This window comes from Ambystoma mexicanum, chromosome 1p (genome assembly GCF_040938575.1).
Source record: "Ambystoma mexicanum isolate Mex_15411 chromosome 1p, UKY_AmexF1_1, whole genome shotgun sequence".
In the NCBI taxonomy this organism is placed as follows: Eukaryota; Metazoa; Chordata; class Amphibia; order Caudata; family Ambystomatidae; genus Ambystoma; species Ambystoma mexicanum.
Window position 1 is genome coordinate 1,025,648,141 of NC_090921.1, and position 14,239 is coordinate 1,025,662,379.

Consider the following 14,239-nt stretch of genomic DNA (forward strand, 5'->3'; position numbering starts at 1 on the left):
AATTAAAAAAATGACCCCCTCCGCAGTCTCCCGCATGTTACTGACCACCATACTAAGGGGGAAAAGTTGAAAGGCGCGCCTCACAGGCCATCTCCTCAGAGTATTCAGCAGTGTTGGGCCTTGACAATATTTTAATATCTTGGATGGTGTATAGTGTTCTCTCATTTCCCTTGAGAAATCAAGATTGTCAAGGGGATTCTGCTGTTTTGTCAGTTCATAGCAAGAGATGGGGATCCAAAACACCTCACAGGAAACCAACGAAGATTGGTGTCGGCCAGAAACATAACGTGGCCACAGCCTCAAAGCAAAAGGCATCTATTTTCAGTGATGAAATATAATATAATTATAAATTGTCTGTTATTTTATTTTCCAAGCATTTTACTTTCCAAGTATTCAATAAAATTTGCATTTGGCAAAAGTCCTTCAAGCTGGATTTGAACCAGCGACCTAAGGATGCCTGTTTTACCACTACAGTCCTCTGCTCTACCAACTGAGCTATCGAAAGCTTGGCAAATCAGTCTCTAGCAAGCTCAATACGAGCTTCCACTTCAACCGTCGACATTCAAACATCTCTTGCAATTCGTGCAAAATACTACAAATTTGGCTTGTGAGGTTCCCGAATTGAGTAAAAGCACATCAGTTCCCAATTAAAAAAATGACCCCCTCCGCAGTCTCCCGCATGTTACTGACCACCATACTAAGGGGGAAAAGTTGAAAGGCGGCACCTCAGAGGCCATCTCCTCAGAGTATTCAGCCGCGTTGGGCCTTGACAATATTTTAATATCTTGGATGGTGTATAGTGTTCTCTCATTTCCCTTGAGAAATCAAGATTGTCAAGGGGATTCTGCTGTTTTGCCAGTTCATAGCAAGAGATGGGGATCCAAAACACCTCACAGGAAACCAATGAAGATTCGTGTTGGACAGAAAAATAACATGGTCACAGCCTCAAAGCAAAAGGCATCTATTTTCAGTGATGAAATATAATTATAAATTGTCTGTTATTTTACTTTCCAAGTATTTTACTTTCCAAGTATTCAATAAAATGTGCATTTGGCAAAAGTCCTTCGAGCCGGATTTGAACCAGCGACCTAAGGATGCCTGTTGTACCACTGCAGTCCTCCGCTGTACCAACTGAGCTATCGAAGGCTTGGCAAACCAGTCTCTAGCAAGCTCAATACGAGCTTCGACTTCAACCGTCGACATTCAAACATCTCTTGCAATTCGTGCAAAATACTACAAATTTGGCTTGTGAGGTTCCCGAATTGAGTAAAAGCACATCAGTTCACAATTAAAAAAATGACCCCCTCCGCAGTCTCCCGCATGTTACTGACCACCATACTAAGGAGGAAAAGTTGAAAGGCGGCGCCTCACAGGCCATCTCCTCAGAGTATTCATCAGTGTTCGGCCTTGACAATATTTTAATATCTTGCATGGTGTATAGTGTTCTCCCATTTCCCTTGATAAATCAAGATTGTCAAGGGGATTCTGCTGTTTTGTCAGTTCATAGCAAGAGATGGGGATCCAAAACACCTCACAGGAAACCAACGAAGATTGGTGTCGGACAGAAACATAACGTGGCCACAGCCTCAAAGCAAAAGGCATCTATTTTCAGTGATGAAATATAATATAATTATAAATTGTCTGTTATTTTACTTTCCAAGTATTTTACTTTCCAAGTATTCAATAAAATGTGCATTTGGCAAAAGTCCTTTGAGCCGGATTTGAACCAGCGACGAGCTATTGAAGGCTTGGCAAATCATTCTCTAGCAAACTCAATACGAGCTTCCACTTCAACCGTCGACTTGTAAACATCTCTTGCAATTCGTGCAAAATACTACAAATTTGGCTTGTGAGGTTCCCGAATTGAGTAAAAGCACATCAGTTCCCAATTAAAAAAATGACCCCCTCCGCAGTCTCCCGCATGTTACTGACCACCATACTAAGGGGGAAAAGTTGAAAGGCGCGCCTCACAGGCCATCTCCTCAGAGTATTCAGCAGTGTTGGGCCTTGACAATATTTTAATATCTTGGATGGTGTATAGTGTTCTCCCATTTCCCTTGAGAAATCAAGATTGTCAAGGGGATTCTGCTGTTTTGTCAGTTCATAGCAAGAGATGGGGATCCAAAACACCTCACAGGAAACCAACGAAGATTGGTGTAGGACAGAAACATAACGTGGCCACAGCCTCAAAGCAAAAGGCATCTATTTTCAGTGATGAAATATAATATAATTATAAATTGTCTGTTATTTTATTTTCCAAGCATTTTACTTTCCAAGTATTCAATAAAATTTGCATTTGGCAAAAGTCCTTCAATCTGGATTTGAACCAGCAACCTAAGGATGCCTGTTTTACCACTACAGTCCTCTGCTCTACCAACTGAGCTACTGAAGGCTTGGCAAATGAGTCGCTAGCAAGCTCAATACGAGCTTCCACTTCAACCGTCAACATTCAAACATCTCTTGCAATTCGTGCAAAATACTACAAATTTGGCTTGTGAGGTTCCCGAATTGAGTAAAAGCACATCAGTTCACAATTAAAAAAATGACCCCCTCCGCAGTCTCCCGCATGTTACTGACCACCATACTAAGGGGGAAAAGTTGAAAGGCGGCGCCTCACAGGCCATCTCCTCAGAGTATTCATCAGTGTTCGGCCTTGACAATATTTTAATATCTTGGATGGTGTATAGTGTTCTCCCATTTCCCTTGATAAATCAAGATTGTCAAGGGGATTCTGCTGTTTTGTCAGTTCATAGCAAGAGATGGGGATCCAAAATACCTCACAGGAAACCAACGAAGATTGGTGTCGGACAGAAAAATAACGTGGCCATAGCCTCAAAGCAAAAGGCATCTATTTTCAGTGATGAAATATAATATAATTATAAATTGTCTGTTATTTTACTTTCCAAGTATTTTACTTTCCAAGTATTCAATAAAATGTGCATTTGGCAAAAGTCCTTTGAGCCGGATTTGAACCAGCGACGAGCTATCGAAGGCTTGGCAAATCATTCTCTAGCAAACCCAATACGAGCTTCCACTTCAACCGTCGACTTGTAAACATCTCTTGCAATTCGTGCAAAATACTACAAATTTGGCTTGTGAGGTTCCCGAATTGAGTAAAAGCACATCAGTTCCCAATTAAAAAAATGACCCCCTCCGCAGTCTCCCGCATGTTACTGACCACCATACTAAGGGGGAAAAGTTGAAAGGCGCGCCTCACAGGCCATCTCCTCAGAGTATTCAGCAGTGTTGGGCCTTGACAATATTTTAATATCTTGGATGGTGTATAGTGTTCTCCCATTTCCCTTGAGAAATCAAGATTGTCAAGGGGATTCTGCTGTTTTGTCAGTTCATAGCAAGAGATGGGGATCCAAAACACCTCACAGGAAACCAACGAAGATTGGTGTCGGCCAGAAACATAACGTGGCCACAGCCTCAAAGCAAAAGGCATCTATTTTCAGTGATGAAATATAATATAATTATAAATTGTCTGTTATTTTATTTTCCAAGTATTCAATAAAATTTGCATTTGGCAAAAGTCCTTCAATCTGGATTTGAACCAGTGACCTAAGAATGCCTGTTTTACCACTACAGTCCTCTGCTCTACCAACTGAGCTATCGAAGGCTTGGCAAATCAGTCTCTAGCAAGCTCAATACGAGCTTCCACTTCAACCGTCGACATTCAAACATCTCTTGCAATTCGTGCAAAATACTACAAATTTGGCTTGTGAGGTTCCCGAATTGAGTAAAAGCACATCAGTTCACAATTAAAAAAATGACCCCCTCCGCAGTCTCCCGCATGTTACTGACCACCATACTAAGGGGGAAAAGTTGAAAGGCGGCACCTCACAGGCCATCTCCTCAGAGTATTCAGCCGCGTTGGGCCTTGACAATATTTTAATATCTTGGATGGTGTATAGTGTTCTCTCATTTCCCTTGAGAAATCAAGATTGTCAAGGGGATTCTGCTGTTTTGCCAGTTCATAGCAAGAGATGGGGATCCAAAACACCTCACAGGAAACCAATGAAGATTCGTGTTGGACAGAAAAATAACATGGTCACAGCCTCAAAGCAAAAGGCATCTATTTTCAGTGATGAAATATAATATAATTATAAATTGTCTGTTATTTTATTTTCCAAGTATTTTACTTTCCAAGTATTCAATAAAATGTGCATTTGGCAAAAGTCCTTCGAGCCGGATTTGAACCAGCGACCTAAGGATGTCTGTTTTACCACTACAGTCCTCCGCTGTACCAACTGAGCTATCGAAGGCTTGGCAAATCAGTCTCTAGCAAGCTCAATACGAGCTTCCACTTCAACCGTCGACATTCAAACATCTCTTGCAATTCGTGCAAAATACTACAAATTTGGCTTGTGAGGTTCCCGAATTGAGTAAAAGCACATCAGTTCACAATTAAAAAAATGACCCCCTCCGCAGTCTCCCGCATGTTACTGACCACCATACTAAGGAGGAAAAGTTGAAAGGCGGCGCCTCACAGGCCATCTCCTCAGAGTATTCATCAGTGTTCGGCCTTGACAATATTTTAATATCTTGGATGGTGTATAGTGTTCTCCCATTTCCCTTTATAAATCAAGATTGTCAAGGGGATTCTGCTGTTTTGTCAGTTCATAGCAAGAGATGGGGATCCAAAACACCTCACAGGAAACCAACGAAGATTGGTGTCGGACAGAAACATAACGTGGCCACAGCCTCAAAGCAAAAGGCATCTATTTTCAGTGATGAAATATAATATAATTATAAATTGTCTGTTATTTTACTTTCCAAGTATTTTACTTTCCAAGTATTCAATAAAATGTGCATTTGGCAAAAGTCCTTTGAGCCGGATTTGAACCCGCGACGAGCTATCGAAGGCTTGGCAAATCATTCTCTAGCAAACCCAATACGAGCTTCCACTTCAACCGTCGACATTCAAACATCTCTTGCAATTCGTGCAAAATACTACAAATTTGGCTTGTGAGGTTCCCGAATTGAGTAAAAGCACATCAGTTCCCAATTAAAAAAATGACCCCCTCCGCAGTCTCCCGCATGTTACTGACCACCATACTAAGGGGGAAAAGTTGAAAGGCGGCACCTCACAGGCCATCTCCTCAGAGTATTCAGCCGCGTTGGGCCTTGACAATATTTTAATATCTTGGATGGTGTATAGTGTTCTCTCATTTCCCTTGAGAAATCAAGATTGTCAAGGGGATTCTGCTGTTTTGCCAGTTCATAGCAAGAGATGGGGATCCAAAACACCTCACAGGAAACCAATGAAGATTCGTGTTGGACAGAAAAATAACATGGTCACAGCCTCAAAGCAAAAGGCATCTATTTTCAGTGATGAAATATAATATAATTATAAATTGTCTGTTATTTTATTTTCCAAGTATTTTACTTTCCAAGTATTCAATAAAATGTGCATTTGGCAAAAGTCCTTCGAGCCGGATTTGAACCAGCGACCTAAGGATGTCTGTTTTACCACTACAGTCCTCCGCTGTACCAACTGAGCTATCGAAGGCTTGGCAAACCAGTCTCTAGCAAGCTCAATACGAGCTTCCACTTCAACCGTCGACATTCAAACATCTCTTGCAATTCGTGCAAAATACTACAAATTTGGCTTGTGAGGTTCCCGAATTGAGTAAAAGCACATCAGTTCACAATTAAAAAAATGACCCCCTCCGCAGTCTCCTGCATGTTACTGACCACCATACTAAGGAGGAAAAGTTGAAAGGCGGCGCCTCACAGGCCATCTCCTCAGAGTATTCATCAGTGTTCGGCCTTGACAATATTTTAATATCTTGGATGGTGTATAGTGTTCTCCCATTTCCCTTGATAAATCAAGATTGTCAAGGGGATTCTGCTGTTTTGTCAGTTCATAGCAAGAGATGGGGATCCAAAATACCTCACAGGAAACCAACGAAGATTGGTGTCGGACAGAAAAATAACGTGGCCACAGCCTCAAAGCAAAAGGCATCTATTTTCAGTGATGAAATATAATATAATTATAAATTGTCTGTTATTTTACTTTCCAAGTATTTTACTTTCCAAGTATTCAATAAAATGTGCATTTGGCAAAAGTCCTTTGAGCCGGATTTGAACCAGCGACGAGCTATCGAAGGCTTGGCAAATCATTCTCTAGCAAACTCAATACGAGCTTCCACTTCAACCGTCGACTTGTAAACATCTCTTGCAATTCGTGCAAAATACTACAAATTTGGCTTGTGAGTGTTGTGTCGAGGGCCCGCGGCCTACGCGCGGGGGCTGGCGTCATGCAATTAGGCCGCGCGGCCGGTGGCGCAGCTCCAGCGGGAGCTGCAATAAACACACACCCACGCCGATGTTAGGTCTGCCCCGGAACTGCCTCCCGAACGCGGGGGCGGGGCTTTTATTAAGGACGCCCTGCGTCACCGCGTAGCGGGACGCAGGGCGGAACATAACATTCCTCCTTTATTATAAAACAAAACAAAACACATAACTCTAACAGCCGCACAACGGCCAAGTCCAACATAAGCGCTCAGTCTTCAACACTCAGCCACCTTGCCATTGGGGTTCATGGCACTATTGCACCAGTTGCCACACATAGTCACTTAGCTTGGCTGGCGGTCTCGTCGTTGTTCTCAGTGAGTATCGTCCTTCGCGGGGGTCCTCCCCCCTTGCTTCAAGCTCGGTTCCATCGTCGCAGTTCGGGTCCTCGAGGCCAGGTTCATCCACCGGTTCCCAGCTTCCATCCCGCGCTCCATCCTCCTCAGGGATGGCCTCCGGCTCTTCTTCGCTGGGTGGATTGTCCATGCCTTCCCGATGGCATTCCTTATCAGTCCATAGTGTACGGGGTATGGCTTTGAACCATGACGCATTTCTCGTCACTTGGCGGTTTCCTCGTGTCACAGTGACCATGGTTCCATGCCGGTTGCTGACGGTCCATGGAAGTTCCTCGTACCTTGTGTCAAGTTTTGACTTGGAAGGGTTACGTAGCATGATAACCTGGTCACCCACTTGATGATGGGACTGCCTCGCTCTCCGCTTGCCACTCATGTGTTCGTTGGCATCCCTCCTCCTTCTCTCGGTGCGTTCCTCGTTCACCGTGTCCGGGGTTCTGCTTGGGTGATGCGGGATCGAGGATCTGATGACGGTGCCGAACATGAGGTCCGCAGGCGGTATGCCGGTTGTACTGTGAGGCGTGACCCGGTAATTTCGGAGGAATCGGAAGAGGTCAACCTTCCAGGGGCTGGCGTTAGCCTTAGACACTCGGAGTACCTTATTGATAGTCCGCATAAATCGTTCTACGTCCCCATTTGCCTGGGGGTGTCTTGGAGTGATGTGGTGATATTTCACATTGAGATCCTGTAGGTACTTTTTGAAATCCTCTCCCGTAAACGGCGGGCCATTGTCGCTTTTGATTGAAATGGGTAGTCCATGGGTTGCGAACATTTTCTCTAGGGCCGGAATGACCACTTCAGCTGCTGTGGACTCAACTATCTCAACTTCCGGGTAGCGGGAGTGGTCATCGACGGCCACCAGCAAGTGGAGGCCCTCCCGGAGCTTGCAAAAGTCAATGCTGATGGCCTCCCAGCGAGAGCGGCCCCGTTCTGCCGATATGATGGGTTCCGGGTCTGGCGGCCCCCCTGTTATCTGACAGGCTAGGCACGTGGTGATGAGTGTCTCGACCCGCTCCTCGATCTGGGGAAACCATACTCGGTGCCGAATGCGGGCTTTCGTCCTTACCAGTCCTTGGTGTCCCTCATGTGCTAGGGCCACTATTCTGTCCTGTAGTTTGAGAGGGATCACGATGCGGTTTCCTCGAAGTAACAGTCCACCTTCCGTGACTGACAAGTCTTGCCGCACTGTGAATATGCCTGACAAAAACCCCTTTGCTTCCGCTGTTCTGTTGTGTGTATGTCTCATGAAAGTCTTCCAGTCACCGGACAGGATGGCATCTTTCACCAAGTCGCAACACGGGTCCTGGTGCGTTTCCGCCTCGATTTCCTCGATGCTCACCGCTCTGGGCCTCATTGCTCGCACCACTTGGCATATGTGTTCCTCTGTTTCTGCCGCTACTTGGATCTCTTGTTGAGTGGCCTCTCGCGGATGCCTGGATAGAAAATCCGCCGGGTTCCCGCTGCCTGGTTGGTAGACGAGGTTGAAGTCATATTGCTGGAGGTGCAGTAACCACTTGGTTATTCGTGCCGGAGGGTGTGCTGAGGTTCCCATGAAAATTGGTAGAAGGGGCTTGTGGTCCGTGATCGTCGTGAAGTGACGTCCATATAGGTAGAGGTGAAAATGCCGGCACCCCCACAGCACGGCGATGGCCTCCTTTTCGATGTGTGAGTACCTTTGTTCGGTCTCGGTGAGGGCTCTCGATGCATACGCGATCGGTCTTTTCTCCCCTTCCCTCGTGACTTGCATTAGGATGGCTCCGAGCCCCACGGGGCTGGCATCTACGAATAGTTCTGTGGGCAGTTCAGTATTGTAGTAGGCCATCTTGGTGTCAGCTGAGAGGGAGTCCTTGATGCTTTCGAACGAGTCCTGGCATGTTGGCCCCCATTCCCACTTGACGTTGGCTTTCGTGAGTTCCCGCAGCGGCTCAGATAGTGTGGCCAGGTTTCGGATGAACCTCCCGCAGTAGGTGGCCATGCCTAGAAAACTGCGCACTTCCGTGGGTGTCATCGGAGGGCTAGCCGCCTGGATGTCTGCGACCTTCTGCGGGTCCGGGGAGATGCCTGTGCTGCCAAACTTGTATCCGAAGAACGTGATCTCCGCTTTGAGGAATTCACACTTTTCCCGATGTATTGTGAGCCCAACCTCTTGTAGTCGGCCCAGTAGGGCGTGAAGCCTCTTGATGTGTGTCTCTTTGTCGGGGGCGTGAATCAGAATATCATCGCTCACGTTGAGGACACCAGGGATGCCCCGGATGACCTCCTGGATGGTCTGCTGGAACACCTCCGCAGCTGATGATATTCCGAAACTTAGGCGTTTGTACCTCCGCAGCCCCAGATGCGTAGAGAATGTTGTTATGTATCGAGAGTCTCTGTGGAGTTTGAGTTGATGATACCCCGCCTTTAGGTCAATCTTTGAAAATATCTTCGACCCTGTGAGGTCAGCCACAATCTCGTCGATTGTTGGGGTTATGTGGCGTTCCCTTTTAATGGCGGTGTTGGGGAGGCGCATGTCTATGCAGATCCGCACCTTTCCAGGCTGCTTGGGCTTCCGTGTGACTACCATTGGGGAGACCCACGGTGTGGGCCCTGTGACCTCCTCAATGATACCCGCTTCTTCCAGTGCCTTGAGTTCCTGTTCCACTTGTTCTCTCATGTGGAACGGCGTTCTCCGGTGCCGGACGGCTTTCGGCTGCACAGTCTCATCAATATGCAGTTTGATGGTTTTGCCTCTTAGACAGCCTATGCCTTCTTGCAAGTCAGGGTATTGGTTAAGCATCTGCTCGATCTCCATTTCTTCGTTGACATGGCAGATGAATTGGACCACTCCCAAGTCCTCCGCTGCGTCCCCACTCAGGAGGCTCTCAACACCTGCCTTCACAACATAGATTTTGGACCATAGTCTGTTTTCTCCGTGTTCCAGCGTGGTGCGGAACCTGCCAATTACCGGCAGGGGCTTTCGACAGCCGTATGCATAGAGCAGAGTGTCGGTGTTTTTCAGCTCTGGTGGAGGACTTAGAGTCAGGAAGATGCTCTCAGGCATTACGTTCACCGAAGCGCCTGTGTCGATGGTCATCTGAACGCACTGATTTTGGATGGTGACCATGCATTTGCGCCTTCGGGTGGCTTTTCCTCGAGGTCCACGGTCCTGGCATAGTGCAGACACCAGGTATACCTTCCTTCCTTTCCTGTCTGTGTCCTTGGAGGGGGGCTGCAGCATTGCCGAGATATCGTCCCCTTCATCCTCCGTGGAAGAGCTGGCCACTGCGACCCTTCTGGCACTGGCTTGCTTCTTTTTCTTGGTCGCGATCTTCTCCGGCTGGTTTTGCTGAGGCTGTATGGGGGTGTCCGTTGATCGGCATACCTTCGCGTAATGGTCCTTCCGGCCACATGCCCCACACGTGGTGCCTTGAGCAGGACAGTTGCGACGGCCATGTCGTGGGCCACCGCACCAACCACACTCAGTGGGTCCCGGAATACGCGGTTGCCACCTGTTTTGTCCGTATCCGCCACTGTTGTCGTCTCTCGAGGATTGTTTGTTGGCGATGCGGGCAACCATAGCCGTGTTGAGAGCAGGTTGCAGCCTGTGTAGCGTGGCCTCCATATTGGCCGCTCTGGTGTGTGCCAGTTCCCTCTGACGTCCTAGTTCAAGGATACGCTGTAGGGGGATACCCCTCTCGCTGAGTATTAGGCGCCTCAGTTTTTCCGAATGAATCCCGTTGATGATCTGCCTCCTGATTTCCCTCTCCACATTTGTGAATTCACAGGACATGGCTAACTTCCTCAGGCGGGTGTGGTACGCATCAAGGGTTTCCTCCGCTGTCTGTAATGTGGTGCAGAAGAGAAACGTCTCATAGTCTGGGTTTAATTGAGGGAGGAAGTGATCGGTGAGGGCGTCTTTCGCGCTTCGGTACCCATCCAGGCCATCATCAACGTTCAGCGAATTGAAAATGCGCAGTACCTCATCACCCACACTGAGTAGCAGGTGTGCCTTCAGTTTCCTGGGCGCAGTGATCTCTTTGCACTCCATCGCCATCTCGAACTTCTGGATCCATAGCTGCCATCTGGGTCCGCATGACGACGGATCCGTGAATGGGTCAAACGGTTGGACCAGTGTCGACGAAGTGCCTTGAGTTCGAGGTGGAGGCGGCGTCATGGACAGATTTGCCGCAATTCTGGACGGCGTGGAGGGCCCAGGCGTGGATGTGCCGGCCGCCATGCTGGCGTGTACCTGATCCGTGTTGTCGTAGGTGCCTCCGACGGCCACCAATGCTGTGCTGCGTCGTCTGCCTGCCTTGGAGGTGCCGCCGTGCCCAGGCGCCGTGTTGCAACTCCTGGCCTGGCACTCCCCACACTCTGTGGTGCCGCTCTCCTGTGTTGGATGGGAAGAGTTGTGGTCTTGGAGGCAGAGCGCATGAATAGATGAGAGAAAGAGAAAAAAAAAAAATTTTTTTTTTTTTGGGGTGGGGGGTCACGTGTGTGATGGCACCCCCACCGGGTGTCCAAAAATTAAGCCGCGATGGCTGTATGTCGTTGTGGTGCCTTCAGAGCACCGAGCTTATTGTGGAGCTCGTCTCTCCTCGTCGCCATTGTTGTGTCGAGGGCCCGCGGCCTACGCGCGGGGGCTGGCGTCATGCAATTAGGCCGCGCGGCCGGTGGCGCAGCTCCAGCGGGAGCTGCAATAAACACACACCCACGCCGATGTTAGGTCTGCCCCGGAACTGCCTCCCGAACGCGGGGGCGGGGCTTTTATTAAGGACGCCCTGCGTCACCGCGTAGCGGGACGCAGGGCGGAACATAACAGTGAGGTTCCCGAATTGAGTAAAAGCACATCAGTTCCCAATTAAAAAAATGACCCCCTCCGCAGTCTCCCGCATGTTACTGACCACCATACTAAGGGGGAAAAGTTGAAAGGCGCGCCTCACAGGCCATCTCCTCAGAGTATTCAGCAGTCTTGGGCCTTGACAATATTTTAATATCTTGGATGGTGTATAGTGTTCTCCCATTTCCCTTGAGAAATCAAGATTGTCAAGGGGATTCTGCTGTTTTGTCAGTTCATAGCAAGAGATGGGGATCCAAAACACCTCACAGGAAACCAACGAAGATTGGTGTCGGACAGAAACATAACGTGGCCACAGCCTCAAAGCAAAAGGCATCTATTTTCAGTGATGAAATATAATATAATTATAAATTGTCTGTTATTTTATTTTCCAAGCATTTTACTTTCCAAGTATTCAATAAAATTTGCATTTGGCAAAAGTCCTTCAATCTGGATTTGAACCAGCGACCTAAGGATGCCTGTTTTACCACTACAGTCCTCTGCTCTACCAACTGAGCTATCGAAAGCTTAGCAAATCAGTCTCTAGCAAGCTCAATACGAGCTTCCACTTCAACCGTCGACATTCAAACATCTCTTGCAATTCGTGCAAAATACTACAAATTTGGCTTGTGAGGTTCCCGAATTGAGTAAAAGCACATCAGTTCCCAATTAAAAAAATGACCCCCTCCGCAGTCTCCCGCATGTTACTGACCACCATACTAAGGGGGAAAAGTTGAAAGGCGGCACCTCACAGGCCATCTCCTCAGAGTATTCAGCCGCGTTGGGCCTTGACAATATCATAGCTCTCAACCATTTCTGTTGCAAAGGCGGGTGAAATCACCCGGTTTTGTTTTTGGCGGGTGAGACGCCCATTGGAATTAATGGGCGTGCAGGAGGCTTGGCGGGTGAGTCACCCCTTTACAGTGCGGGTGACACCCGCCAAAAGCGTGTGAGTTGAGAGCTATGCAATATTTTAATATCTTGGATGGTGTATAGTGTTCTCTCATTTCCCTTGAGAAATCAAGATTGTCAAGGGGATTCTGCTGTTTTGCCAGTTCATAGCAAGAGATGGGGATCCAAAACACCTCACAGGAAACCAATGAAGATTCGTGTTGGACAGAAAAATAACATGGTCACAGCCTCAAAGCAAAAGGCATCTATTTTCAGTGATGAAATATAATATAATTATAAATTGTCTGTTTTTTTATTTTCCAAGTATTTTACTTTCCAAGTATTCAATAAAATGTGCATTTGGCAAAAGTCCTTCGAGCCGGAGTTTTGAACCAGCGACCTAAGGATGTCTGTTTTACCACTACAGTCCTCCGCTGTACCAACTGAGCTATCGAAGGCTTGGCAAATCAGTCTCTAGCAAGCTCAATACGAGCTTCCACTTCAACCGTCGACATTCAAACATCTCTTGCAATTCGTGCAAAATACTACAAATTTGGCTTGTGAGGTTCCCGAATTGAGTAAAAGCACATCAGTTCACAATTAAAAAAATGACCCCCTCCGCAGTCTCCCGCATGTTACTGACCACCATACTAAGGAGGAAAAGTTGAAAGGCGGCGCCTCACAGGCCATCTCCTCAGAGTATTCATCAGTGTTCGGCCTTGACAATATTTTAATATCTTGGATGGTGTATAGTGTTCTCCCATTTCCCTTTATAAATCAAGATTGTCAAGGGGATTCTGCTGTTTTGTCAGTTCATAGCAAGAGATGGGGATCCAAAATACCTCACAGGAAACCAACGAAGATTGGTGTCGGACAGAAAAATAACGTGGCCACAGCCTCAAAGCAAAAGGCATCTATTTTCAGTGATGAAATATAATATAATTATAAATTGTCTGTTATTTTACTTTCCAAGTATTTTACTTTCCAAGTATTCAATAAAATGTGCATTTGGCAAAAGTCCTTTGAGCCGGATTTGAACCAGCGACGAGCTATCGAAGGCTTGGCAAATCATTCTCTAGCAAACTCAATACGAGCTTCCACTTCAACCGTCGACTTGTAAACATCTCTTGCAATTCGTGCAAAATACTACAAATTTGGCTTGTGAGGTTCCCGAATTGAGTAAAAGCACATCAGTTCCCAATTAAAAAAATGACCCCCTCCGCAGTCTCCCGCATGTTACTGACCACCATACTAAGGGGGAAAAGTTGAAAGGCGCGCCTCACAGGCCATCTCCTCAGAGTATTCAGCAGTGTTGGGCCTTGACAATATTTTAATATCTTGGATGGTGTATAGTGTTCTCCCATTTCCCTGGAGAAATCAAGATTGTCAAGGGGATTCTGCTGTTTTGTCAGTTCATAGCAAGAGATGGGGATCCAAAACACCTCACAGGAAACCAACGAAGATTGGTGTCGGACAGAAACATAACGTGGCCACAGCCTCAAAGCAAAAGGCATCTATTTTCAGTGATGAAATATAATATAATTATAAATTGTCTGTTATTTTATTTTCCAAGCATTTTACTTTCCAAGTATTCAATAAAATTTGCATTTGGCAAAAGTCCTTCAATCTGGATTTGAACCAGTGACCTAAGGATGCCTGTTTTACCACTACAGTCCTCTGCTCTACCAACTGAGCTATTGAAGGCTTGGCGAATGAGTCTCTAGCAAGCTCAATACGAGCTTCCACGTCAACCGTCAACATTCAAACATCTCTTGCAATTCGTGCAAAATACTACAAATTTGGCTTGTGAGGTTCCCGAATTGAGTAAAAGCACATCAGTTCACAATTAAAAAAATGACCCCCTCCGCAGTCTCCCGCA

General features: G+C 46.8%; 1 non-coding gene across 1 annotated transcript; it reads right to left on the minus strand.

Annotated features, from left to right (window-relative positions):
* Window positions 1–1,060: 1,060 nt before the first annotated feature.
* TRNAC-GCA (transfer RNA cysteine (anticodon GCA)) lies at window positions 1,061–1,146 on the minus strand. The gene is given in 2 exon segments: window positions 1,061–1,096; window positions 1,110–1,146. It is a non-coding gene; the product is annotated as a tRNA-Cys (tRNA).
* Between the last annotated feature and the right edge of the window lie 13,093 nt (window positions 1,147–14,239).